Source organism: Cryptomeria japonica, chromosome 9, assembly GCF_030272615.1.
Source record: "Cryptomeria japonica chromosome 9, Sugi_1.0, whole genome shotgun sequence".
NCBI lineage: Eukaryota > Viridiplantae > Streptophyta > Pinopsida > Cupressales > Cupressaceae > Cryptomeria > Cryptomeria japonica.
In genome coordinates this window covers 540,544,709-540,571,596 of record NC_081413.1, presented here as the reverse complement: position 1 = coordinate 540,571,596, position 26,888 = coordinate 540,544,709, and the positions used below count along the sequence as shown (strand labels likewise).

General features: G+C 35.0%; 1 pseudogene; it reads left to right on the top strand.

Moving 5' to 3' along the window:
* Positions 1–720: 720 nt before the first annotated feature.
* Positions 721–4,502, top strand: LOC131858486 (stearoyl-[acyl-carrier-protein] 9-desaturase, chloroplastic-like; annotated as a pseudogene).
* Positions 4,503–26,888: the final 22,386 nt, after the last annotated feature.

Below are 26,888 nucleotides of genomic sequence, written 5' to 3'. Positions count from 1 at the left end.
TTAAAACTGAAAAATAATAAAAATGGAAAAAATGATAAGAGAATATAACCTCGCAAAGAAGCTGTGATAATGCAAAGCGTTTTTGACGAGTGAGAATTGATCATGGAGGCACTAAAGCTAAAAGCCTTGACCCTTTTAGTGTTGGTTCCTAACATATGTATTGTGTATGTCTAATCAGGTGAGAAATGCGTACAGTTTTAAATCATACATATTAATCAGCATATTAATCAGCATATTCAGTTAAGAGGATGTTAGTTAATTTTGAACGTTTAACACTTTTAAATCTAAAAATGTATTTTTAGTGTGACCACATTCATTAAGCAACATATTAAGCTTAGAAAATGTCATTCAATTCTGAGTATTTAACACTTTTAAGTTTAGAAGTATAAACTTACTGTCAAAAAATGCAAACAGTAATGTACTCTGTTGTTATTGAGAATTAATGGTGCTACTTGCAGAGAAATCCATTGCAATTCTTACTATATGCAACATTGAGGAGTAATGTGGTGAGGAAAAAATGGTGGTCAGGAAAGCATGATTTAGAAGTCCAAACTAATTCTATAACTACTTCTAATGGAAAAGTTGTTTGTACTGGTTTTTGCTGTTTTCGGTGTGATATTTTCTGTGAAATGGCATCTGCATCTGTTGTGAAATGCATTGTGAGCCCTAAATATCTAGCTTCTGAGGCCTTTATCCATGACATTAAAGAGTTACGGGAGCGGTCCCTTGAACTGTAAGATGACTATTTAGTTTGTCTGGTGGAAGATATGATTACAGAGGAAGCATTGCCGACTTATCAGACTATGCTTAACACTTTAGATGGATTGCGGGATGAGAGTGGTGCCAGTCCCACATCCTGGGCTGTGTGGACTCGTATGTGGACAGCCGAAGAGAACAGACACGGTGATCTTCTCAATAAGTATCTTTCTTTGTATGGCCGTGTGGACATGAGACAGATTGAAAACACCATACAGTACCTCATAGGATCAGGAATGGTAAGCATTCATCATCATTCTAATATTATTCACTGATCTTTGCAAACATATACTGAAAGCTATTGTAATTGTTGAATTTGATGTTGGTGGCAATTAGATATTAAAAGCTGTATTAATACAGTTTATATGATTATAATTTTTGTTCTTTTGTGCAGGTTTTTGTTTGCATCAATGTTTTGGATCACATTCAGTGATTCATCATTAGAGTTCTCTTATCTTGGTGATAGATCAAAGAGCTATTACAACTCTCTCATTCTGATGACGGATCATTGAGTTGAACTATATCAGAATGAGAAAGTTGTAGATGAGTCATTGAATGTAATCGGCATCATCATTGAGTGTGGTCTAAAAGATTGATGCAAACAAAAGCCTATACAATAGAATCCAAAAATTAAACAACAATTTTTAAAAATTTTAAAACTGTAAAAATTAATCTTTTTTAAGATTAATTTTTTCATTTACCCTATTTGAAACCTTAATGAAGGTAATATAAGTAATGTATTTTGACTTGGTTTCTTGTCTCTGTAGAATCCCCGCACTTACCCTATTTGAGACCTTAGTGAGGTAATATAGATATATTAACGTAATGTATTTTGACTTGGATTCTCTGTAGAATCCCCGCAAAGAAAATAGTCCCTTCCTTTGCTTTTTGTACACATCTTTCCAGGAGAGGGCAACGTTCATGTCACAGTCCCTTCCTTTGCTTTTTGTACACATCTTTCCAGGAGAGGGCAACGTTCATGTCACATGGCAATACTGCAAGATTCGCCAAAGATAATGGTAATCTCAAACTAGCTCAAATATGTGGAACTATTGCTGCAGATGAGAAGCGCCAGGAGACTGCATATACTAAAATAGTTGAAAAGTTGTTTGAGATTGTTCCTAACGATACGGTCATAGCTTTTGAGGACATGATGCAAAAGAAGATTACTATGCCTGGCCATTTGATGTATGATGGGTAGGATGCTAACTTGTTTGAGCACTTTTCAGTTGTTGCACAGAGGTTAGGGGTATACACAGCAAGGGACTATGCGGATATCATGGAATTCTTGGTGAAGAGATGGAATGTGGAGAAACTAGAAGGCCTTTCAGCCGAGGGAAGGAAGGCTCAGGATTATGTATGCAAATTGCCGCCTTATATCAAGTTTAGAAACACTCCAAACCCTGGAGTAATTCCCTAAACCTCTTTCCTACTAACTTGGTTCCAAGACAATCGCTCACCCAAGGCCTACCTACATACTAATGAGATCAAATTCACATGTAGTTCTACTCTCCTAATCTTTCAAGGAACATAAATATAGGCACCTATACTTAGGGTTTGATAACGACACAAGTAACCTTCCTCCTAAAAGAGAAATAGACTAAAGAATAATATAAGAGAAAAATCATAAAAGGGTTTAAGACAATAATGTAATAGATCACTATTTACCAATACCATTTCCAAAATAAAGTCGCAACTCACAAATTCTATTGATTAATAACAAACCACCAAAATTCTAGAATATAATTTTATATTCTAACAAGGTTTTGTTAAATGTCTCCCAATGATTAATAATACTTTTAATAGTATGCACAAGGTAACCCATTCAGGTTCATATAAAACTTTTCCTAAAGTATTTCTATCCAAGTAAATCAAGATCTCAAATTAAACTTGATACAATTAATTGAACTTGAACATCCAAAGATCCCTTAGAGACTTGTCTCATTAACATAGAACATCGAGTTTAATACTCATCAACAATAAATTCTCAAGTTGTATGCACATACATATTGTGATAACTTCATAAAACTCATAATTCTTATGAAACCAAAGTAATTGTAGGTTCAAGTCTCTACGTGAACCTAGTTTGATAAACATAGAGTTGACTAAATCTCTACAACCCCTTTCAAATTTTCCACTAGGCATGAAAAGATACATTTATTAAATATAATATATTTTAATTATCTATCATCCCATACAAATTCATATAAAATACAGTGTTGAATATGTATATATTTAGCTCAATTAGATTATGTAGGAGCATCTCGGGCACAAGAGAAATTCGCATCATTGTGCATCTTTTTTTTTAAATTTTCGTTGGAGGCATTTTTGTTTTAGTTGCATTTTTGGGTTTGATCTTAGCGTTGCCTTGGTTTGGAGTTAGTGTTTGCAAAAGTAGTTCAAATTTCAAGCAACTCGATGAGATGAAAAAAATGCTCTCTCTGATTCAAGTAAGTCCTAATGATGTGATGTAGGAGCATCTCTGGTCGTTGAGTAATCTTGCATTAACCAAAAAAAATATATTTATTTTTTAGTTATTCTTGTTCTGTGTTGCAGTTACTGTGTTACTTCCAGAATTCTCCGGTAGTTCATTTTCCGTTGTGGATCAGATTCTTGGATTCCAGGTGTGTTCTTATTCCTTATTCTAGATTGTGAGTTCATTTGAACTCTTTTCTAGCAAGTTATTGCTTCCGGATTGGCTGTTTCTTGGTTCCAGAGCAATTTTTGAGCTTAACGACTAGTTGGAGATTTCTTCTCTTGCAAAGAGATTTATCGACTTGTAGATCTAATTGGCACCATGTACGATGTTCCTAGGCCCTTAACCAACCTTCTTGGGTGGTCCGCACTTCGTTATTATCTCTGGTGGAGGTGATCTTCACACTTTGGGTTTGACCTATCTTACACATTTCATTTTCCTATCTTTGGAGAATGCTATCTTTTGTGGCTAACTTGGATGTGTTCCATATGCTATTTATATTGTTGTAATTGATCCTTTGGAGAGTAGAGAAATATAGTATGAATATGAATTCATGTTATGTAATTTGGATACCTCTTGGGGGTCCGGATGGATTGCAATTTGGAATGTAAGTTGTTCTAGGCCTATTAGCTTGTATGTAAATAGGATGTTGCCGACTGATTTATAGTGAATCTATGATGTTGCAGATGTTTGAATCAAAATTTTCTCTATGTTTTGTTGTTGCTTCCATTGTGTTACTCTTACTACATGATCTGGATTGTTCCCTTTGAGGACCCTCTGGATTATTGCTGCACCAACTGGTATCAGAGCTGGTTGCGAACCTTGAGGCATTCCTTTGGGTGAACAGATCGCTGATTTGAGGCAGGTTGCAAGTGTGTTCAATAGATCACCGATGAAGAGGCAATTGAAACTTGTAGTTATATCGTCGAGCTGAGGAAGTTGAATCGAAGTAAAGGAGAAGATGCCGCCAAGAAGGATGAACCCTCGAAGGGTAGAGCAAATGATGGAGGATTTTAGAAATGAGATGAGGAATGAGATCCGAAATGCATTGGCTAGTTTACGGAGGAATCTAGAATCAGAGGATGAGTATGAAGAGGTTGGAGAGGAACTGGAGGTGGAAGAGGTTGAAGGACCAAAAGATGAAAGGGAAGAAATATTCCTTAGAGTGGTGACACAAGTGAGTAAAGTTCACAAAGTGGAGGTTTCTAACTTTTCAAGTACGTTAAATCCAAAAGACCTAATAGACTGGATTAGAGAATTGGAGGACTAATTTGAGTTTGAGGATATCAGAGATCTGTAGAGGGTTAGGTTAGCACAAACTAAGTTGAAAGGGCATGCTACTTTATGGTGGAAAGAGTTGCAGAGAGATAGAGTGGAGAATGGTGAGATGAAAATCACTTGGTGGAGACATATGGCTGCAAGATTGAAGGCTAAATTCATTCTGGGAGACTATGAGTTGGAATTGTTTAAGAAGTTTCAGAACTTGAAGCAGAGGAACATGAGTGTGAAAGAGTATACTGAGGAATTCTACAAGGTGATGATCAGATTTGGACATAGAGAGATGGATAGAGAGAAGGTGGCTAGATACATAAATGGACTTGGATTTAACATTCAAGATGAGATGAGTATGCTGAAGATTTCTACAATGGAGAAGGGTTACCAATATTATTTGAAAGCCGAAGATAAAGTGAAAAGAAGACAACATAATAACCCTAAGGGAAGAGATAGATATGCAGTGAATAGAGGGTAGATGAGTGGTAGTATGGAGAAGCCGACTACTGAAGATGAGTCAAGATCTAAATGGAGTAAAGAACCTAATCAAAAGACACAAAGAAAAGGGAATGGTAGTAGCAACATGGAATTCATGGGCAAATGTTTCAAGTGTGGAGAAATCGGGAACACATCTTATGAGTGTTCCTTGAGGACTAATAAAGGGATGGCAAGAAATTTCATAGCACGTGAGGAACCAAATACTGGAGCTGCAGATGAGAGTATGATAGCACCAAAGCAGGGAGAATCCCTTATGTTTAGAAGAGTCTTGGTGGAGCAAAGCAAAGAAGAAACCAGATCTACACAAAGGAAGGATCTTTTCCAGACTGTATGCAAATCAAGAGGTAAGTGTTGTAAGGTTATTGTGGATATTGGAAGTGCTGAAAATTTGGTATCAGAGGAGATGGTAGGGAAGCTTGGTTTAAAGAGGCTTGAGCATCCTTGTCCTTACAAGGTGAGTTGGTTAAAATATGATCAAGTGGTAGAGGTGAGAGAGAAGTGCTTGGTGAATTTTAATAGTGGGTCTTTCAAAGATAAAGTCTTGTGTGATGTTGTGTCTATGAGTGCTTATCATGTTTTGCTGGGTAGATCTTGACAATATGATAGAGGAGCTATCTATGATTGTACAAGAAACCTAATCACTATTGAGAAGGATGGAAACAAGTTTACTTTGGCTTCTTTGAAGGAGAAAGAGAAGGAAGTGAAGAACTTGAGTCTTGTGAAGATTTGAAGTGTTGAGAAGAAGGATACAAAGGTTATACGGATGATGGCATTGATTAGAAGAAGGATCTTGTGGATGGGTCTGTTAGCAAGATGGTACCGGATGACAGTGAAGTTAGATGTGGTAGTGGATAAGAGGAGTTCTGGTGGAAGGAATAAATCAGATCTGCGGAGGAAAGAGAGTGGTAATAAGAGATAGTGTGTAGGTATGAATCAAAGAAAAAGGGGAGAAGAGGAAAAGAAGTTGGGAAATTCAACTGAGTTACTGGAAGGGGTAAAGAAGAAGAACTTTGCAGATTTAGAAGACATTTGGATCAGAAATGAGCATGGGGTCTATATTCCAAATCCTTTTCGATGTTCAAGATTTTCCTCTCATGGAACATCTTTTTCCACTTGGGGTGTCTGATGCAGGAGCATCCCCAGTCATTGAGCAATCTTGCATCAACCAATTTTTATTTTTCCAATTGTTCGTGTTTTGTGTTACTTCCAAAATTCTCTGGTAGTTGTTCATTTTTTGTTGTGGATCAAATTATTGGCTTCCAGGTGTGTTCCTTTTCCTTTTCCTATATTTCCAATTCATTTGGACTCTTTTCCGACAAGTTATTGCTTCCGGATTGGCTGTTTCTTGCTTTCAGAGCAGTTTTTGAGCTTAACAACTAGTTGGAGATTTCTTCTCTTGCGGAGCGATTTCTCGACTTGCGGATCTAATTGGCACCACATATAATTTTTCTAGGCCCTTGAATGACCTTCCTAGGTGGTCCACACTTTGTTATTATCTTTGGTGGAGGTGATCTTCACGCTTTGGGTCCGACCTATCTTAAACGTTCATTTTCCTGTCTTTGGAGAATGCGATATTTTGTGGCCAACCCAAATGTGTCTTGGATGCTATTTATATTGTTATAATTGGTCCTTAAGAGAGTACCAAAATATGGGATGAATATGAATTCATGTTATGTAATTTGGATACCTCTTGGGGGTCCGGATGGATTGCAATCTGGAATGTAAGATGTTTTAGGCCTGTTAGCCTGTATGTACACTAGATGTTGCCGGTGGATTTATAGTGAATCTATGATGTTGTAGATGTTTGAATCAACATTTTATCTATGTTTTGTTTTTATTCTATTGTGTTACTCTTTTTGCATGATCTAGACTGTTCTCTTTGAGGACCCTCTGGATTATGGCTACACCATGATGGCACTAGGTGTTTGTTTGCTCGGTAAGACTTCACCGAACTCTCATCGATTAGAGTATTCTTGTCGATGTCATCATTTGATCGAAGTGACTCTTCTAAGCTCATCCTGAAGTTCATAGGTCTCTCCAATGGTTTTTTTTCTAATGCTCAACACTTACCAGGTTGTCGTAGTGACTTGTTAAAACTCTCATTGATGTGGCATTCTCTTACCGATTATCTCTTGATAAGAAGGACTTGGAGAACCTCTTCCTGATGAGGTCATGTAAGCTCGATGGGTTTATTTCATTATCTGTGGTCAAGCCCTTGCTCCATCAAGGAGACTTAAAACAACTCAACCTGAATATTTTCGATGGACTTTGTTCCTACTTGCCTTTAACCACATCTTTCATTGACGAGTTGGTGAGATATCAAAAGCCAACTCTCATCAATATCAGCTAGTCTCACCGAAGGAACATGAAAGAGTATTCCAAATCAGTGGGGCTATAATGCTTTGTCTTATCATTTGGTTCAGGCTTGGTTGTGATGAGTTAGATCGGTTGACAATTGAACTTCCACCACAACCAATAAAAGACCAAAATGAATAGTTGGAAAGGGGGAAAGTTGGAATTGGAAGAAAGAACTGTGAGAGAATGAAAATAATAGAGAGACCAAATTGAGAATTGGAAAAAAATAAAATCAAAGCGGTTGACATTGGAGGGATTGCTTAAAGTGCAAACCAGAACTAGGAATTGTTGATCATTGAATCCAAATTTGTAAACATTTTGTGCTCCATATAAACAAAATTGTATAAAAAAAAGATGTTTCAATTCTTGCTGTTGTGAATTTAATTCTTGTGGTTTGAACCTAGTTGCATTCTTGGGCTTATGATCAGGCTCGACTGCTCCATTAGCATTAACACACCTTTTTATCAAGTCTATAAAATAAAAATCAAGTTTCATTATCACAACCAACTTCATACCAATAATTATTAACCTTGTCAAAATTATATTCATATCCAAAAATTATATATATTAGCACAATCAATATTTAAGGTAATCTCAATAGCATCAAAGCATAAGGAAACAAGAAGCAATTGAAATATCATCACCATACAACAATTATTATGGTTGATAATATCAAGTATCATAATCATATTATTATCAAATACTTTTGGATTAACCACAACATGAACCAATAAGGCCACATAAGAATCACATAAACTTCAGAGGACCTCCCAATTTAGTACCCATTATTAATATGAACATTAATTAGTTCAAGAATTTATTATGGTTGTAGATTATGAGTTTATCGAGACTCAAATCCTTCAATGATTCACAATAAGTTATATCCATCATAATATTTCATAATTTTCGATAGCTACAAGATACCCTATCATCTCTTGAATACCACAACTTAGCACTTAGAGATCTCTAGCTTCAGAAAATGCTAATTCACTAAATATACTAATGATATACACAAATATAACTTAACTCGATCATGATTAACAATATGAGTTTACTACTTTAGAAACTACTACATGTAGGGCAATCATAGTTTATATATATGTTTGTAGATCTATATATAAGAGATCTTATGAGTGAACATAGATATTAAAAATTATGACTTGAGTATTTTGCTAGATTAGCTTTGAAAGAAAAAAATCAACATGAACTAAATATTCAAGCTTAGAAACCTTTGAAGATGCATCTGAACTCTATCTATGTCTTGAGCTTTGACAAATTTAATTCCAAAACTTATATGTAGGAACAATGTACATGTATGTGTGTATCACTTGAAGGTATGTACATGTATACATGTGTATCAATATTTGTAAACGATACTTGTCACCTAGGTTCTCTTCTAGAGATACGTTTATTATATTACATGCACTAGGGGTGGGATCGTACTAGATTCTATTTAACCTTAAAACCTTTGAAGATGATGAACTCTATAGATACCTATATAAATATATATAATTTAATAAATCTATAGATCTCACGATCTTGCATTGTTGAGTATATATACAAATTAAGAATAGTGGATTTTAGGAAGCTATATATTTGGGAAAAAATTGAAAGTATGAATTTAGCTCTAATACTTGGGACAAAGGGGAAAGGATAGGACTTGAAGTGGTGCCAAAAGATGGATGAAGCTCAATAAAACTAGGTTCTATTGAATTTATTCTTGATTCAATAAAACTATAATTATTATGGTCCACTTTATGTTCATGGTTTTTAAACTTTGTTGATGTTGTATATATTATATTTGATTATGTGTATTAACATTCTTTTGTATTGACATCCACGTGGTGCACCCTTTGATAGAGTTATAGCATTTTCATCATGATATTACATTCTTATCACTGTAGTTAGTTATAGATGTTAGATTTAGTGACTGATCATGCTTATGATGATATGATTATATTAGGGTGAACCCACATAAATTGGTTACAAATCCGCCCCTAAACAAAAATTTGAGGTTGCTAGATTTTTTTGGCAAACACCTTTGAATGAAAGTATTTTAGACAGTAAAAAATGGTTAAATGCCCATGTCTCCCTTTTTAACATGTATTCTTATCATGCGTTTGGTCTTCACCATTCGTTGATGTTCTGTCATTCTTATGTTCTCCGATTTAATCATTTCTCATCAATTTCCTATCAGTCTAGCCCAAATTACCCTTCTTGACCACCTAATTAAACAATTCTTTCGGTGACCCAATTCCTATCCTTTGATATCATTTCAATCCAATTTTTGTCCCTTGGCATCAATTTGACCCATTTCCTATCAATTTGGCCCAATTCATAACAATTTGGCCCATTTCCTATCAATTTGGTCCAATTCTTATCAATTTGACCCAATCTCTATACTTTGGCATTAATTTGACCTAATTCCCTCTTATATTTAATAATCATTTAATCATTATACCCCTCTTTCTGCTAACATGTCCCTCTTTAGATAAATAAATTTATGATTTATTTATCTCTAATTTCCTTGTCACAATTAAATGAATAATTAATTGGCTAATTATTAGATTTGGAATGAATTAATAAATGAAATTTATTAAATCCGCCTCCATTTTGGTCTCTAATTCTAACTCTCCTTATCTCTTCCACTTTGCTGATTCGCTTCACTTAACTTCACTAACCTTCCATTTCACTCTTCACTTGGAAATGACACCTTTCCTATTTTATTTTACTTAACTCAATCTCTCATTCAATCTTGTCCTTTGATCGAAATTGATCTTGTCCATCCATTTGATCTTCGAATTCTATAAATTGATCTCACATTCTTGTCTTGATAACCATGATCCTTTGATTATCCTCGAGGTCATGCTGTCAAATCACCCTTGCTTATGACACTTGTGCATGCACCTATTTAAGAGCAACATCACATTAGAGGAGAAAGAAGAAAGGATGAAGTGACATCAAGGGAATGTGATGGTTTGATTTCAGTGTGAATTCAATGTTATTTATTTTGTTTTGCAATTTGTCTTGATTGCTTTATCGGTTTGATTAGGTTTAGTTTGTTCATGATACTTGCTTTTGTGGTGGCTTTATGATATCATGCTTGTTTCTAACCATTTTCCTAGTCAATAGGTATACCTTTGTACGAATAGACTTTTCGACCCTTCATTCAAAGAAACCCTTCAATCAAAAATGCTTTTCACGTAAACTTCATTCAAGTGTCTATTTTTGAATATTTTATTAATTAAATAATGCCTTCATTCAAATGGGGCCTTTGAATGAAGGCATTATTTTAATTTTTTTTGAAAATTTTATAACTCTCAAATGACATTTATTTTTTCATTTGAGAGTAACAAGTTGTATCTTGAATTGAGAGCCTATGACGAATCAACCTAAAACCGAACCCTGCTCCTATATAGTCTTCACCTAAGTACTACCACATCACCCTAGGATTTTGTGAAAATGTCACGTGGAGTATCCAAAAAGTTCATTTTCCTTTCTTCTTCTTGTTATATTTTATTATTAAAGAAACCCTAATTTAGATAAATCTATTATTTGTTTGGTTTGTTTGATCTATTATTAGTTTAAATTTATTTGTTATTTGTTTGGAACAATATTGGGTTATAAATCTTTAATGAACAAAAGGAACAAAAGTATAAAATAATTTGAGATCTAAAATGAAATACGAAACCAATTCGAATATCATAGTTGAAATAGAACGGTAGAAGAATAAACCCTAAGGCCAAACATGCATAAAGAAAAAATAGGAATATATTCGTAAATTCATTTATACACAGATCCATTTCATAACAAGTTTCCTTAACTCATTCATATCAATTTCATGACCACATTTTGTTAGCGTAATTGTCCTGTTACTACATTGTTCTGTCTGTTCTGTTATATCCATTCCTGAACTCTATTCTGCCGTTGCTCAATGGTATGGACTTTCTACCAATATATACTTTTATTTATTCTCTAGCATGTGGTAATATAATACATCAGTTTGATTTCTACCTTCTTCTATGTGTTCTGATCTAGTATCAGAGCCCGTAGATGGCTATGGGAGAATAATAGGAGAAAACGAGCCTGCAGACGACTATGGGAAAGTGAAAAGAGGCGTAGCATTAGTCTCATCCAGTTTCTGTTCAACGAGCTTGTGATCTATGTGTCTATGATCGATGTGCTTGTAGAAAATGCCCACCAGATGGAATAAGAGAAAAGCCAACTTGGTGCAAGTCTTAACATATTTTTGTTTTCTATTAGGGGGTGTATGGTTGCTTGCCCTATCATTTTTCATAGAAGGAAAACAAATGGAGAATTCTTTTCATGAGCTAAGTAGTTGTAGATTCCAAAATCCTTTGAATGCCACACTTACCAGATGATCCCCGAGGTGTCGTCAATAATCACGGGGCTCAACATACAGTTCCTGACAGCACAAAATTTTATTTTTCTTTGTTAGATGCTCTCCAAAACACTAGCAATCTACAATTGGATGAGCTTATTCGACAAGGTTTGTTGGAGTATTTCATTTTCGATATACACTGTTAAGCAAGGAAAATAAGTGTGTAGCTTGTAGAGGGCTATGATGCTGATGATGAAGATGAGGTAGAATACCCACATAAGTATCCCTATCTCACAACAGAAGCCTATCACACTCACCTTAATGATTCTCTTCATCCTTAAAAGGACGTGTTTGTCCCAATATAAGTGTGAATATCATCATACTAGTAATAAAGATATTTCTTTTGTTGAAGTGCATTTTCTTTTGGTGTGAGCATGTTTGTTTCAAAAATATTTTTTTTTTCACAATTTTCAAAAAGGGGCTCATTATGCTGCTTGGAAGATCAAGATGCGCACAATTTTCTATAGTTTGAAGGGTTAAGGGAGATTGTTAATACTGTCACAATATGTCTCAATGATGTTGATGAACAAAAGAAGTTTAACAAGGTGGAATCAAAAGCTTTGATGTTAATCACCCTCAACAATTCCAATGAGGTCCAACCACATGTTCAAGATGCAACAACATTGAAGGTGGCCTAGGATGCCCTCTCCAACATCTACAAGGTGAAGAATGAAACAAAATTCTTTGTTTTCAGTCCAATATTCATACACTTAATATGCAAGCTGGTGAGAAAGTTGAGGACTTCTTGTGTCATGTGTCCACACTTCGAGCAGAGCTTCTTGCACTTGGTGAGATGGTGGAAGACAAATTGCTTGTTCTAATTGCCTTGAGAGCTCTTCCTTCCAAATATTGGATGTTTTTCACAATATTTAATATTACCAAACAAAAGGTGTCCTTTAAAGATTTGGTGAATCTACTTAAACAAGAAGAGGCCATTTAGTCTTTACAAGATGATCTTGAAGAAAAAGCACCAGTCTCTAGAAAGCAGCGAGGATAGAAGTCTATGTAGACACCTATTTCTGTCCACTTAATTAAATGAATTTTATTTGTTTAATTATCATTTGTTCAACTATTAATTAATTTAAGATTTAATTAATGTCTCCTTTATTCTATTAAGCTATTAATCAAATTTAATATTTGATTAATTAACCTTTCTTCTGTTAATTGAATAAATCCTATTTATTTGATTAAATCCCCTTTCCACATTTAATTGAATTTAAATTTAATTAAATTAATCTTCTAATATAAATAAATCAATATTTATTTATAAATTACCCTCCCACTTGTGTTTCCCTACAAATGCAAGTTGCACACATTAATTGAAGTAAATCATTTTATTTTAATTAAAAATCCTTATTTCTCCCACTTGCATCCTCCTAGAAGATCAACTTGCATCCTAATCATTCTTCTAGAACCTCCTAAATCCCACTTAATTAAATTAAATCCTATCCTAAACATTGTCACATTCCTAAGTAGAAATAAGTCAGTTCTCAAACCCCCAAAGTCTTCAATAACCATTAAAGGCACTTACATAAGCCATTAAGGGTTTTCTCCCTTCAAACAAGTTAACCTCCAAAGTGTTCAAAAAATATTTACTGCTCTTACAAGACCTCACTTCTCAAACACACTAACCTTTACACAAGAGTTTGTCTATTGGACAAAGTCTTTATCCTTGGATAATAGTTTTATCTAATAACCTTTCCCACATGGGATTGACCACCATGTCTACTCCAACATTTAATGTTTCTTCCCTCTCCTCTCAAGCAATCTCATGCCGACACTTGTCAACATGAGATTGGGTTGAAATCTCACATGGATTGAAAATCATTCAATCCTAGCCCTTCTTAAGCCAATTCAATCTTGGCCATCCAATTGACCATTTATTCTATAAATAGCTCCCATTTCTTCATAATCTAGATCCCCAAGTTATTTCAATCAAAAGTTATTGCATCCAAGCTATAGCTAATTCTTGTGTGAAGGTTATCAAGGAGTCTTATTTGCTTCCTCTTTGCAAGATTAGTCATTAGGAGCATTGTAGGAGTTAATTAACATATCATAAGCACATCATGTTAGTAGTATATCATCTTAATACCATTTTCATGCTAGTTTAAATATCATCCTAATCTCATCATCTTGAACCATATCATAGCTAGTTTCATATCAATATCATGCTAAGATCTTAGTTGCAAATTGCATTTAGATCTTTTATCATCTATCCCTCTTTCTTTGGGTAGTCATCCTAGAGATCAAGTGCTTGAATATAATCTGAGAGCTATCTTGGTTTGAAGGATCCTTGGAGATAGAGAACAATGGAACAATCTTAGGAGATGGACGATTAACTTGTATTGTCATTTAGATCTTTATTTTCTTATGTTTCATTGGTATACTTTCTTGTCTATGCTGTTGATTGGATAACCCTCATTTCAGGTATACAGTCTCAAAAGGGCCCCTTATTAAAGAAACCATAACAACAACAAAAGCCGTTGGAGGAAAATTGATGGTGTCACATTTTCCATGCTAACACACATGATATAGATTTTGTTGGTATAATGAGCTTACACAAGGAGATTCAAGTAAGGAAGGCCCTTCTGGTCACAGTCATTTCTTATAGTCAAGAGGCTGTCCTTTTCAAAGAAGGCATAAAGGAAATGTTGCTTCCCAATAGGATGATGCCTTTGATGGGGCATTTGACAAAGATCTAGATATTACAAATTGTGGTGTCAACCAGAATTTAGTTCTTATCTCCCAAATTTCTCAACCCTCGAGAGATGTTTGGTTGATTGAATCTGGTGCCAACAACTATATGATTGGTAATAAATTGTTTAATACTTTGACTACTCAACCCACAAGTAATAAGATCTAATATAGAAAATGATAAAGCATATATGGTAAAAAGAATTGGTATTGTAACCATCCCTCTTGGAACAAGAATCTTTTCTCTCACTTAGGTGCACTCTATGTTCTAGGTTTGACAACCAATCTCTTATCTGTCAGTCAACTTTTGAATCATAAGCTTAAGATGGAGTTTCAAGTCAAGAATGGTGTCAAATCCTATCTCATCTCCCAAGATGTCATGGTCATTGCTAGAGGTTTTAGAAAGGCCCACTTGTTTTCTCTTCATGTTATATCCTCGTCTATAGTTTCTCTTTGTTCCTCTATGGTCAAGTCCACTACTCTCCAACTTTATATATATGGTTGTTGAACACACCACATGACTAAGAGGGGGGTGAGTCAATATGGACCTTAGAAAAATTTAGTTTTAATCTTTTACACTTCAAATCACAATTAACTTATCTCTTCAATTATGAAACATGAAGCCACAAAGCACACCACACACAAGAACACCATATTTACATGGAAAGCACAAGAAGGGAAAAACCATAGTGAGAATCAAACTCATAATATAAATAAATAATTATAATGTTTTAAGCTCAAGGCCAAGGAAGCTCACTGCACTTGATTGGACTTTGAAAACTAAGGCACACAACCTTAGGGCAAGATATACGGGACTTACATTATTGAGACACAATCTCAATGCAAGGTACAAGGATTGCACAAGCTTGCAAATGACTTATTGTCTTTTGATAGGTACAAGAAAATAATGAATTGAAATGAACAATATAGATTCTAGATCATGAAACTATCCTTGGACCACTTTGTCAAGAAAACAAGATCATGACAAACACATCTCACTATATTTATAGTCTCAAAACACTATCAAACTGAAGTTATGAACATCAACACTGATCCCAAACTAAAATCCACACTTCTACTTCTTTGCAAATGCTTGCATATTATTCACATATAATTCACAACAATCCACATTCCAATTCACACATTTGCACTTCCCTTTATACAAGGTTATACATTGAAACCATCAACTAGGTTGGCCATAACCATAATATACATAAATTACATAAGGTTGGACTCTTGGCCAAAATCACATAATGTTTTCCACTCTAGGAGATAAAGAGGACCCAAATATATCACACTACATCTTCCTAAGTGAGTTCTAAAAAACAACACATGTTAACACTTCCTCCAAAATCTGCATCAAACTTAAGGTGTAGAAAAATAATGAAGCACGTTAACCAATTGACCCACACACATCACCCAAAGAAAACTAATCAATTGAAATTTGTACATTCCACTATGAGATCCTTCAATATTTTAACTCAATCCCTAAAGTATATCTAGACCAAATGAGCATGATCCAAATAAGATAAATCAACTAGGTCAGCTAGAGATTGACACAATAGACAAAGCCAAACACCGAGCAACATAAATTTACTTGTTGATCAAAACAACACAAGAAATAAAAAATGGAGCACTACATGAACTATAACTCCAAACCACAAAAATTGAATCAACATAGTGGATCAATGCAGAGCATTCTCCTGACTAGTCTTGATAGACAACCTCACTGTTAGTAAATCACCACAACCAGCTTTATCATTTGATCAACTATAGATCTCAAAGCATGATAGTGCAACATCCATAGAGTGTAGAGATTATATGTAGAATCACAATCCATCATCATCAAGAATTGGAGGAATGCAAAATATTCTTGTACAAGGACATTAATTATTGTTTCCTGCATATTGTAACTTCCACTATTGTAGCCTTCTAAAAATACCTCATACTTACTCAATATCATCACCAGACAAAATCACAACATGTGAACACTCATTTTCGGACCATATACTACATCTACACAATTGAACAAGTTTGATATTAATTTGACATCACAACTGAAGTTTCCAACAATGGTCATCTTTCTGCCCACTCCCTCCATTATCTCAATTCCAAGGAGATGGTAAGAGGTTTTACTCATCTTCCCCCTTCTTTTCCTATGTGTTTTGAATGTCTTACATGCAAAATTCATCACTATTCAAGCCCAACACCTACCACACCATTGAGCATCTTGCAGTTGTACATACTATTATGTGCAAACCATTGCTTGCCTCTTTTGAAGAACAAATATACTTCTAGCTATTTGTGGATGACTTCTCTCACAAAGCTTGGGTGTATTTTATTACGAGGAATAGTGAATCCTTTCCCTACTTTCAAGACTTCTACCATCAAGTTGTATGGAAGTTTGGCAAGCCTCTTCTCCTCTTCTGCTCAGATTGAGGGGGGAACTCACTTCTAAGGTATCTTTGGAGTTTTTGAAGTGTCATGACATTAAAAAATCATTTGACTATCACTTATACAACTCAATAAAATGTTATTGCAAATAAATTCAATTGAACTGTCATGGAAATGGCTCAGTGCATGCTTGTTATAGCCAAGCTGGAGGATCAATTTTGGGTAGAAGCACTCAAGATAGTTGTGTATCTATTCAATAGTGCTCCCACCAAGATTTTATAGGATAAGACACTAGAAGAGGTATGGAGTGGTTATAAACCATCAATTTCTCATCTTAGAGTATTTGGTTGTACTACATATATATGTATGTTCTAGCTTACGGAAGGAAGAAACTTGATTCCAATAAATTCAAGTGCATCTTTTTGTGTTACAGTCTAAAATCAAAAGTTTATCATCTCATGGATCCTACGATACATACTATTTATGAGAGCCAAGATGTGGTTTGTGATAAGTCATCTTTTGACTCCCTACCATGTAATGAAGATTCACCCTCTTCCCATATAATTCTCTCATAGTCAGATGATGTGATTGAGGACTCTTCTTATCAAGAAGATGAAGGTGAGTTGGAAGGGGTATTGTTTGTTGATCTTTGTACTTTGGAGAATAATTCTTTAGAACAGTAGCAACGTCTATATCCAAAATGGGTTCAAAATACCATCAAGGATTCCCACCTAAGTTCTCTTCCAAACCTCTCCATAGGAGTAAGGACACAAAGTCAGGAAATAAATAAGGTGAATCTAGAATTGAAGAGTTAAATTGTGAAAATTATTAAACCTGATACAACTTGTGAGGCCCTCAAACAACCACATTGGAAGAAAGACATGGATGTTGAGTATGAATCTTTGATGAAGAATGAAATTTGGGAGCTTGTCAATTTTCTTGTAGAAAAGAAACCCATAGGCTGCAAATGAGTTTTCAAAATAAAATATAAACCAAATGATTTAGTTGAAAAATATTAAGCATGTCTTGTTGCAAAGGGATATGCTCAATATGAGTGCATTGATTATGAGGAGACCTTTGCACCCGTTGAAAAGCTCAAAACCATCTGACTTGTGTGTGCTTTAGTTGTGTAGAAGGGATGGAGGCTTCATCAGATTGATGCCAAGAGTTCTTTCTTAAATGGTGATCTTGAAGAAGTTTACATGGTCCAACCCAAAGGCTTTATCAATGAGTATAATGTTGGACATTACTGCTGCTAGGATATGTTGTCATTGATGTCAACATTGTCCTGCTCCAATTATTGTAGATTGGTTTATTGGGATCATGGTTTGGTGTATGGAGTATCTCTAGCTTCATTATATTCTTCTGTATTGGTTTTGGTGATCCAGGAAGCTTAATTGATCATAACATATGATCCGGTTTTACAGTTTGTTTATTTGATCAGTGCTTTGTAGAGTTCAATATTTCCTCTGGTATATTCCAGTGTGATCAGATCTTGAGCTGAGATTTTGGAAGATTGTTTGGGATGATCTTGTGTATCTTCATTTTAGATGGTTCATGATTTGGTGCTCTGCAAGTTATCTTTTCTTCGTGACAATTGTTGTTGTTTAAGTGTTCTTGAGGTTCAGATGTTGATCAATGAAGATTTGGTTAAGTGGTGCTGGTGAAACTATTACTGATGATTCTAATGTGCTTGATGGTGTTTCCTAAGTATGTCCTATTTTTTTTGGTGATCCACATTGATTGTTGTGCGTGTTCTTGATGATTTTTCTGAACCGAAGATGTTCTTCGTGTTATGCGGTTTTCCTGGTGGTGTAGCTTGTTGCGCTTGATCTTGGCACGATTTCCGGTGGTGATGAGAATTTGGGAATTTGGTTTAGGACCATGTTATGTCATGTATATCATTATAATGGTTCGGTGGTCGATCTTTGTATGGTGTGATGTAGTTTTGTAATTGTGAGTTGAGGGTTTAGCTGACCTTGTTGTCAAGGTTGATGATTTGTATATATAGGTGATATTGTCATGTAATTTAGGTATCATGGTTGTGTCTGCATTATTAGAGAGTGGTGTATGTATGAACAAGTGATTCATCCATCAACATTGTGATTGATCAGTTATTGGTGTTGCAGAGCAGACATTGTGCTTAACTGGAACTATCATTAGGCATTTGGAGATGTTATTCTTTCAATTCATTCCTTTTATATTGTAGTCTGAATCTTGTTGTAAGTCAGTGAGACTTCCCTGAGGATTGTAGCCTTCTAGGTTATCATCTTTTGAGTAGTGAGCTCTAGGAAGTGTGCATGGAAAGTATCATCTTATTGTGGGTGGGTTTCCACCATGGTTTTTTCCTTAACCGGGTTTTCCATGTCAAAATCTTGTTGATGTGTGTCGTGTTCTCAATTTTCTTATCTTTGTTATTTATGCAGTTTATTAGATTTATTTTTTGTGGTTAAGTTTGTAGATCTGGTGAAAACTGATTCAACCCCCCCCTCTCAGTTTTCCTTAATTGTTGTTACCAACAATTGGTATCAAATCTAGATCCTTTGGAAGAAGCTTAACCGCTTGAGGAGATCCGAGATGGAAACTGGAAGTGGAAGTGTTATCTTTAAGATGGAGAGTCCGAGATTTGATGGTGGTAACTATGCTATATGGAAGAACCAGATGGAAGTGCACTTGAGATGTCTTGGAGAAGATTACTGGAAGATTACAAAGAATGCATATTTTGTTCCTTCGAATGGACCGATTACTGCTGATGAGATCAATGAAGCTAAAAATAACATTAGAGAAAAGGAAGCATTGCTGAGTTCCCTGACTGATTCAGAGATGACAAATGTAATGGGACTTTAGATTGCACATGAGATCTAGGAGAAGATTGAAACCTGTATGAAAGAGATAAACAAGTCAAAGTTACTAAGTTGCAGAGTTTGAAAGGAAAGTATGAGATGTTGAAGATGGGATAAGATGGGAACATAAACACTTTCATGGCTAAGGTGAATGACCTTGTCCTAGGTATCAGATGTTCTAGTGGAACCCTTGAAGAAGATGAAATTGTTGCTAAGGTACTGAGATCTTTGCCTCCTGCTTACAAACATAAGGTAGATGCTATTGATGAGATCCAAAGTGTGAATACTATGACAAGAGATATGCTGGTTGGAAAGATTGCTGCATTTAAGATGAGCAAGTTTGGTGAATCACATGGTAAGTCCGAGATAACTTTTAGAGCATATGTATCTGAAAAATAGAAATATGATCCCGAAGAATGCAGAATATCCAGATATGAAAGAGAGAAAAGAGAAATGGAAGAGAAAGAAAGAGAATTGGATGAGCTTGAAGCATTGATTTCTCGAAGATTGCCTAAGGGAGCTGGTAAGTATGATGGAAAATTGCCTTTTAAATGTTTCTCTTGCAATAAGGTTGGAAATTTTGCTTCTAGGTGCCCAGAGAGAATGGATAAATATGATAGGCATGATAAATTTGATAAGCATGGTAAGAATGATAGATATGAGAAGCATGAGAAGTATGATAAGCCTTACAAGTCTAACCAAAAGTATAAGCATCAGAAGAAATTCTACTATGATGTCGATGAAGGTGTTATAGATGAAGAATCAAAAGGAGATGAAGTTGTTTTTATTGCTATCAAATAAGATGGACCAATGCCTGTTGATTCCATAAGTTGCACTATTGAGGAGAAAGCTTTAGTTGCTAAAGTTGAAGAGAAAGATGAATGGGTGATTGACAACAGTTGTTCACATAATATGACTGGTGATAAAAGAAAATTTGTGAATATAGAAAGGTATGATGGTGGAATAGTGAGATTTGGAGATGACAAAGCATGTGTGATGCATAATAGAGGTTCTATTTCCTTTGATCGTAAGCATAATACTGATGATGTCCTATATGTTGAAGGTTTGAAGCATAATCTTTTAAGTGTTGGATAGATGGTTGAAAAAGGTTATGATTTGCAATTCAAGAATGGTAAATGCAAAATCCTAAATGCCTCCGGTAAAGAGATTGCATGTGGAACTAAGACTGAAGGTAATATCTTTCATCTAAATGCTGGTGAGAAAAGTTGTTTGATTGCTCAGATTGATGAAAGTTGGTTATGGAATAGGAAAATATGTCATGTTAATTTTGATTCAATGATTAATATCAGTTCTACTCAAGCTATTAGAGATCTCCCTAAGATTGTTAAGCCTGCTAATCCAGTATGTAAAGAATGTCAAATGTGTAAGCAAACAAGAATTTATTTCAAGAGAAAGAAATATACATTTGATGGATTGAGAGATCTCGTGCATACTAATCTATGTGGACCTAAAAAATGTTAGAAGTGTGCAGGGTGACATATATTTTATGCTACTAATTGATGATTATTCTAGGATGATGTGGGTTGTCTTTTTGAAGGAGAAATCAAAAGCATTAGACAAGTTCAAGATATTCAAAGAAAAGGTTGAGACTGAGACATGATTAAAGGTGAAATATCTGAGATCTGACAGGGGAGGAAAATTTTGTTTCGGTGAGTTTAATTCATTCTATGAGAAGCATGGGATTAGAAGACAATTATCTTCTCCTAGAACTCCTTAGCAGAATGGAGTTGTTGAAAGGAAGAACAAGACTGTTTTGGATGCTGCAAGGACTATGCTGATTGAAGGAAATATTCCAAAGATCTACTGGAGATAAGCTAGTAGCACTGCTATTTACACATTCAACTGAGTTAATATTAAAGGTGATACCGGTAAGACTCCTTATGAGTTGTGGTTTAGTCATGTTCCTACTGTGAGATATTTCAGAATATTTGGTAGCAAGTGTTATATCAAGAGAGATGAGGATATAGGAAAGTTTGATGCAAGAAGTGATGAAGGAATTTTCTTGGGATACTCAAAAAAGAGAAAAGCCTACCAGTTCTACAATAAGAGACCGAGGAAGATAGTAGAGAGTGAAAATGTGAAGGTTGATGAGAACCTTGGAAAAGAGATTAGACCATGCAGATATGATGATGGTAAACATGTTATAACGCCTATTCAGACTGAAGAATTGAAGCAGAATGATTTGATAGAGACCGTTAATCTAGATGTTGCTGTTGTCGATGGAGAGGTGCAGGAACTTGAAAATCAGAACAATCAGAAGACTCTGAGGTATGTAAGATTAAATCATTCAGAAAATCAGATTATTGAAGATAAAAATAAAGGTATAATGACTAGAAGACTAGCTACTGAAGAGGTATGTTTGATTTCCAAAATTGAACCTAAAGATGTTGTTGAGGCTTGCAAAGATGAAAACTGGATGAGAGCTATGGAAGAAGAATTAGATCAGATTGAAAGATAAACACATGGGAGATTGTGCCTAGACCTAAAGATAATAATGTTATTGGTAGTAAATGGGTATTCGGGAATAAATTGAATGAAGCTAGTGAAGTTGTTAGAAATAAAGCAAGACTGGTATGCAAAGGATATTCATAGAAAGAAGGGATTGATTATGAGGAGACTTTTGCTCCGGTAGCTAGACTTGAAGCTATTAGAATGCTATGTGCATATGCTGCCTATAATGATTTCAAGGTATATCAGATGGATGTCAAGTCAGTCTTTCTGAATGATCATCTTGAGGAAGAAGTCTACATTGAGAAACCTGATGGATTTTCATTATCAGATGATGGAGACATGGTGTGCAAATTGAAGAAATCTCTTTATGGATTGAAACAAGCCCCTAGAGGCTGGTATGCTAGATTGAATAAATATTTGTTGAAATTAGGATTTAATAAAGGTACTACTGATAGTAATTTGTATTTCAAGACTGAGAGTGATAACATCTTAATTGTTGAAGTCTTTGTTGATGATATTATCTTTAGAGGAGATGATGACTTGAGTATGAAGTTTGTCGGTGATATGTAGAAAGAATTTGAGATGTCTATGATAGAAGAAATGAAAATTTTCTTAGGTTTGCAGATTTCACAGATTGGAAAAGCTATTTTTATATTTCAAACTAAATACGTGAAGGAATTATTGAAGAAGTTTGGATTAGATGACTCCAAACCGGTTGGAACTCCTATGGTGATTGGCTATAAATTATCTAAAAAGGATGAATCTTTGAAATCTAATCAGTATTTGTATAGATCTATGGTTGGTGGACTGCTATATCTTACTCAGACTAGACCTGACATTATGCATGCTGTGTGCATGGTTGCTAGATATCAAGCTGATCCAAAAGAGAGTCATGCCACTGTTATTAAGAGGATATTTAGATACTTGAAGGGGACGGTGGATTATGGTTTGTGGTATCTGAGGAATGATGATTTCATGTTATGTGATTACACTGTTGTTGATTGGGCTAGTGATGTTGATGACTAAAAGAGTACATCTAGTGGAGCATTATTTTTAGGTAAGAAATTAGTTTCATGGGTTAGTAAGAAACATGATTTAGTGTCCTTATCTACTGCTGAAGCTGAGTACTTTGCTGCTGCTAGTAATTGCACTTAGGTAGTTTGGATGAAGCAAATGTTGAATGATATTAGAGTTATCTATGATGAGTCTTCTATCATATACTGTGATAATTTCAGTGCTATTAATATGCCAAAGAATCTGGCACAACACTCAAAGACTAAACATGTGTCAATCAAATATCATTTCATGAGAGAAAAAGTCAGTGAAGAAGAAGTTAAGTTGGAGTATTTATCTACAAAGGAACAAATTGCTGCTATTTTCACTAAGCCTTTGCTTGCAGATACATTTTTCTATTTGAGAGACAAGTTAGGGGTATCTACCCCTCATTATGAGAACTAGATGCATTATGTTGCATCAATTTGGTGGATCTTAGAGCCTTATCTTTCTAGCCGGATTAATGAGTTGGTACTGCTCCTTTGGTGGAGTAGTTTGTTGGATTGGTTATATGTTTTAGGGGGAGAGTAGTTTAGTTTTTTATTTTGAGATCATTGGCATTGTTTTCAAAGGGGGAGAGAAGCATGTGAAAAACTATTTTATCTACTTGATCTTAGGGGGAGTTTGTTGGTTCGATATCTTCTTTCTTTGCATTGATTATTTTTCACATTCATATGTTGCCATCAATGCCAAAGGGGGAGATTGTTGGATATTGTTGCTACTAGGATATGTTGTTTTCATTGATGTCAACATATTCCTGCTCTAGTGATTGCAGATTGGTTTATTGGGATCATGGTTTGGTGTATGGAGTATCTCTAGCATCATTATATTCTTATGTGTTGGTTTTGGTTATCCCAGAAACTCAATTGATCATAGCATATGATCCAATTTTGCAGTTTGCTTATCTGATCAGTACTTTGCAGAGTTCAGTATTTCCTCCGGTATATTTCAGTGTGATCAGATCCTGAGATGATATTTTGGCAGATTGTTTGGGGTGATCTTGTGTATTTTCATTTCAGATGGTTCATGATTTGGTGCTCCACAAGTTATTTTTAGTTCTTGATAGTTGTTGCTGTTTGAGTGTTCTTAAGGTTCAGATGTTGATTGATGAAGATTTGATAAGTGGTGTTGGTACAACTGTTACTGATGATCATAACGTTCTTGCTGGTGTTTCCTAAGTATGTTCTATTTTTTTTGGTGATCCACATTGATTGTTGTGCATGTTCTTGATGATTTTGCTAAACCAGTGATGTTCTTCATTTTATGCGGTTTTCTTGGTGGTGTAGCGTGTTGCAGTTGATCTTGGCGTGATTTTTAGTGGTGATGAGAATTTGGGAATTTGGTTTAGGATCATGTTATGTCATGTATATCATTATATTGGTTTGGTGGTCGATATTTGTATCATGTGATGTAATTTTGTAATTGTGAGTTGAGGGTTTAGTCGACCTTGTTGTCAAGGTTGATGATTTGTATATATAGGTGATATTGTCATGTAATTTAGGTATCATGGTTGTGTCTACATTATTAGAGTGGTGTATGTGCGAACAAGTGAATCATCCTTTGGCATTATGATTGAGTAGAGAATGGTGTTACAGAGAAGACATTGTTCTTACCCGAAACTATCATTAGGCATTTGGAGATGCTATTCTTTCGATTCATTCCTTCTAGATTGTAGTTTGAATCTTGTTGTAAGTCAGTGAGACTTCCCCATGGGTTGTAGGCTTTTGGGTTATCATCTTTTGAGCGGTGAGCTCTAGGTAGTGTGCCTAAATGCTAGTGCATTCCCCATTGTAATATTTTTACATACTACTGCAGAGTATCATCTTATTGTGGGTAGGTTCCCACCATGGTTTTTCCCTTAACCAGGTTTTCCACGTCAAAATCTTGGTGTTGTGTGTTGTGCTCTCAATTTTCTTATCTTTGTTATTTCTGCAATATATCAGATCTATTTTTGTGGTTACGTTTGTAGATTTGGTGAAAAATGATTCACCCCCCCCTCATTCACCCCCCTCTTATTTTTCCTTAATTGTTGTTGCCAACATATAACCTCACAAGGTATGTCATATGATCAAGTCATTGTATGGTTTTAAACAAGCTCCTTGGGAATGGTACAACAAAATAGATGGTCACCTTTTGTAGTATGGTTTCATTTAGAGCTCCTCTGATACTTATTTTTACATTAAGAAGGTAGGGAAAAATATTGTCATACTTGTGTTGTATGTGGATGATCTTGTGATTACATAAAGTCTAAACAATCTAATTGAAATTATTAAGCATGATCTAAAGAAATCCTTCAACATGACAAATTTGAGGCTACTTCACTATTGTCTAGGCTTGGAGATATGATTGAAGGAGCATTATATTTTTATCTACTAGATGAAATATGCTAAGAAAATTTTGGAAAGATTTGGCATGTCTAATTATAAACCTATACCCACTCCGATGGAGAAAGGTTTGCAACCCTCTTGATTCTAGGATTCACCACAAGTTGGTGCGACTCTCTATAGGAATCTTATTGGGAGTCTTATTTACTTAACATATACTAGACTAGATTTATGCTTTGTTATCAACTATCTATCTTGGTTCATGCAAGAACCAAAGAAATATCATTGGATTGTAGCTAAGCATTTTTTGCAATATGTCTGAGGTACTCTTGAGTATGGTGTAGAATGTATGAAGAACAATCAATTTTTCCTCAAAGGATATGCTTATTGGGACTATGGTAGATGTCTAGATGACGAAAAACCAACATCAGTGTATATTTTTTTTTAATCTTGGATCTGGTCCTATTTCATGGATAAGTAAGAAGAATTCACTTGTTTCTCTCTCATGCACCAAGGATGAATATCATGCCACATGAGGAGCTATGTACAAGCCAATTTGGTTACATCACATTCTAGCTGATGTGGATATTTCTAAAGAATAGTCACTAGATATTTATGCAACAATCAAGAGGTATTGAAGATTGTCAAGAATCTAGTTTTGAATGAGCACACAAAACACAAAGAGGTTGAATGTCATTACTTTCAAGAGCAAGTGATCCACCACCATATTTAGCTACAATATTGCTCCATTGATTCACAGATTGCTGATATATTCACAAGGCCTCTTGGTAAGGTGAACTTGAGTTGTTCTGGGGGGGTGAGTTAGTTTGTTCTATTATATCCATTCCTTAGCTGCATTATACTGTTTCTCAACGATATGGAATTGGTCCAAGGTATAGACTTGTATTGATTCTCTAGCATGTGGTAATGCAATACATTATTTTGAGTTTTGCTTCTTCTATAAGCTCTCACATATGTCATGCCATTATTTTTTCAAATATATTTCACTAGGTCTTGAGGCTAACCTATACCCTTATATTCTTTTGATTGATGCAAGACATAAGGCCATATTGTGCAATACAAAAGCTCTAATTTTTGTAGTTCCACAAATTTGAGAGTCAATCTCACACATTCAAATTAAAATAAACCATAACAATTTAAATGACTCTTAAAATTCATCCAACATTGGAGTAGATTTTAATAATGCTTAAGGGCAATTAAAGACTTTAATAATGCTTTGCTTGCTAAATAGGTTTGGAGGTCTTATGGTGATAGAAAGGATTGGAATTTGGTTTGGTTCAACAAATACCTTAATGGTATTCCTAATATGGTGTCTTTATTTCATTCCT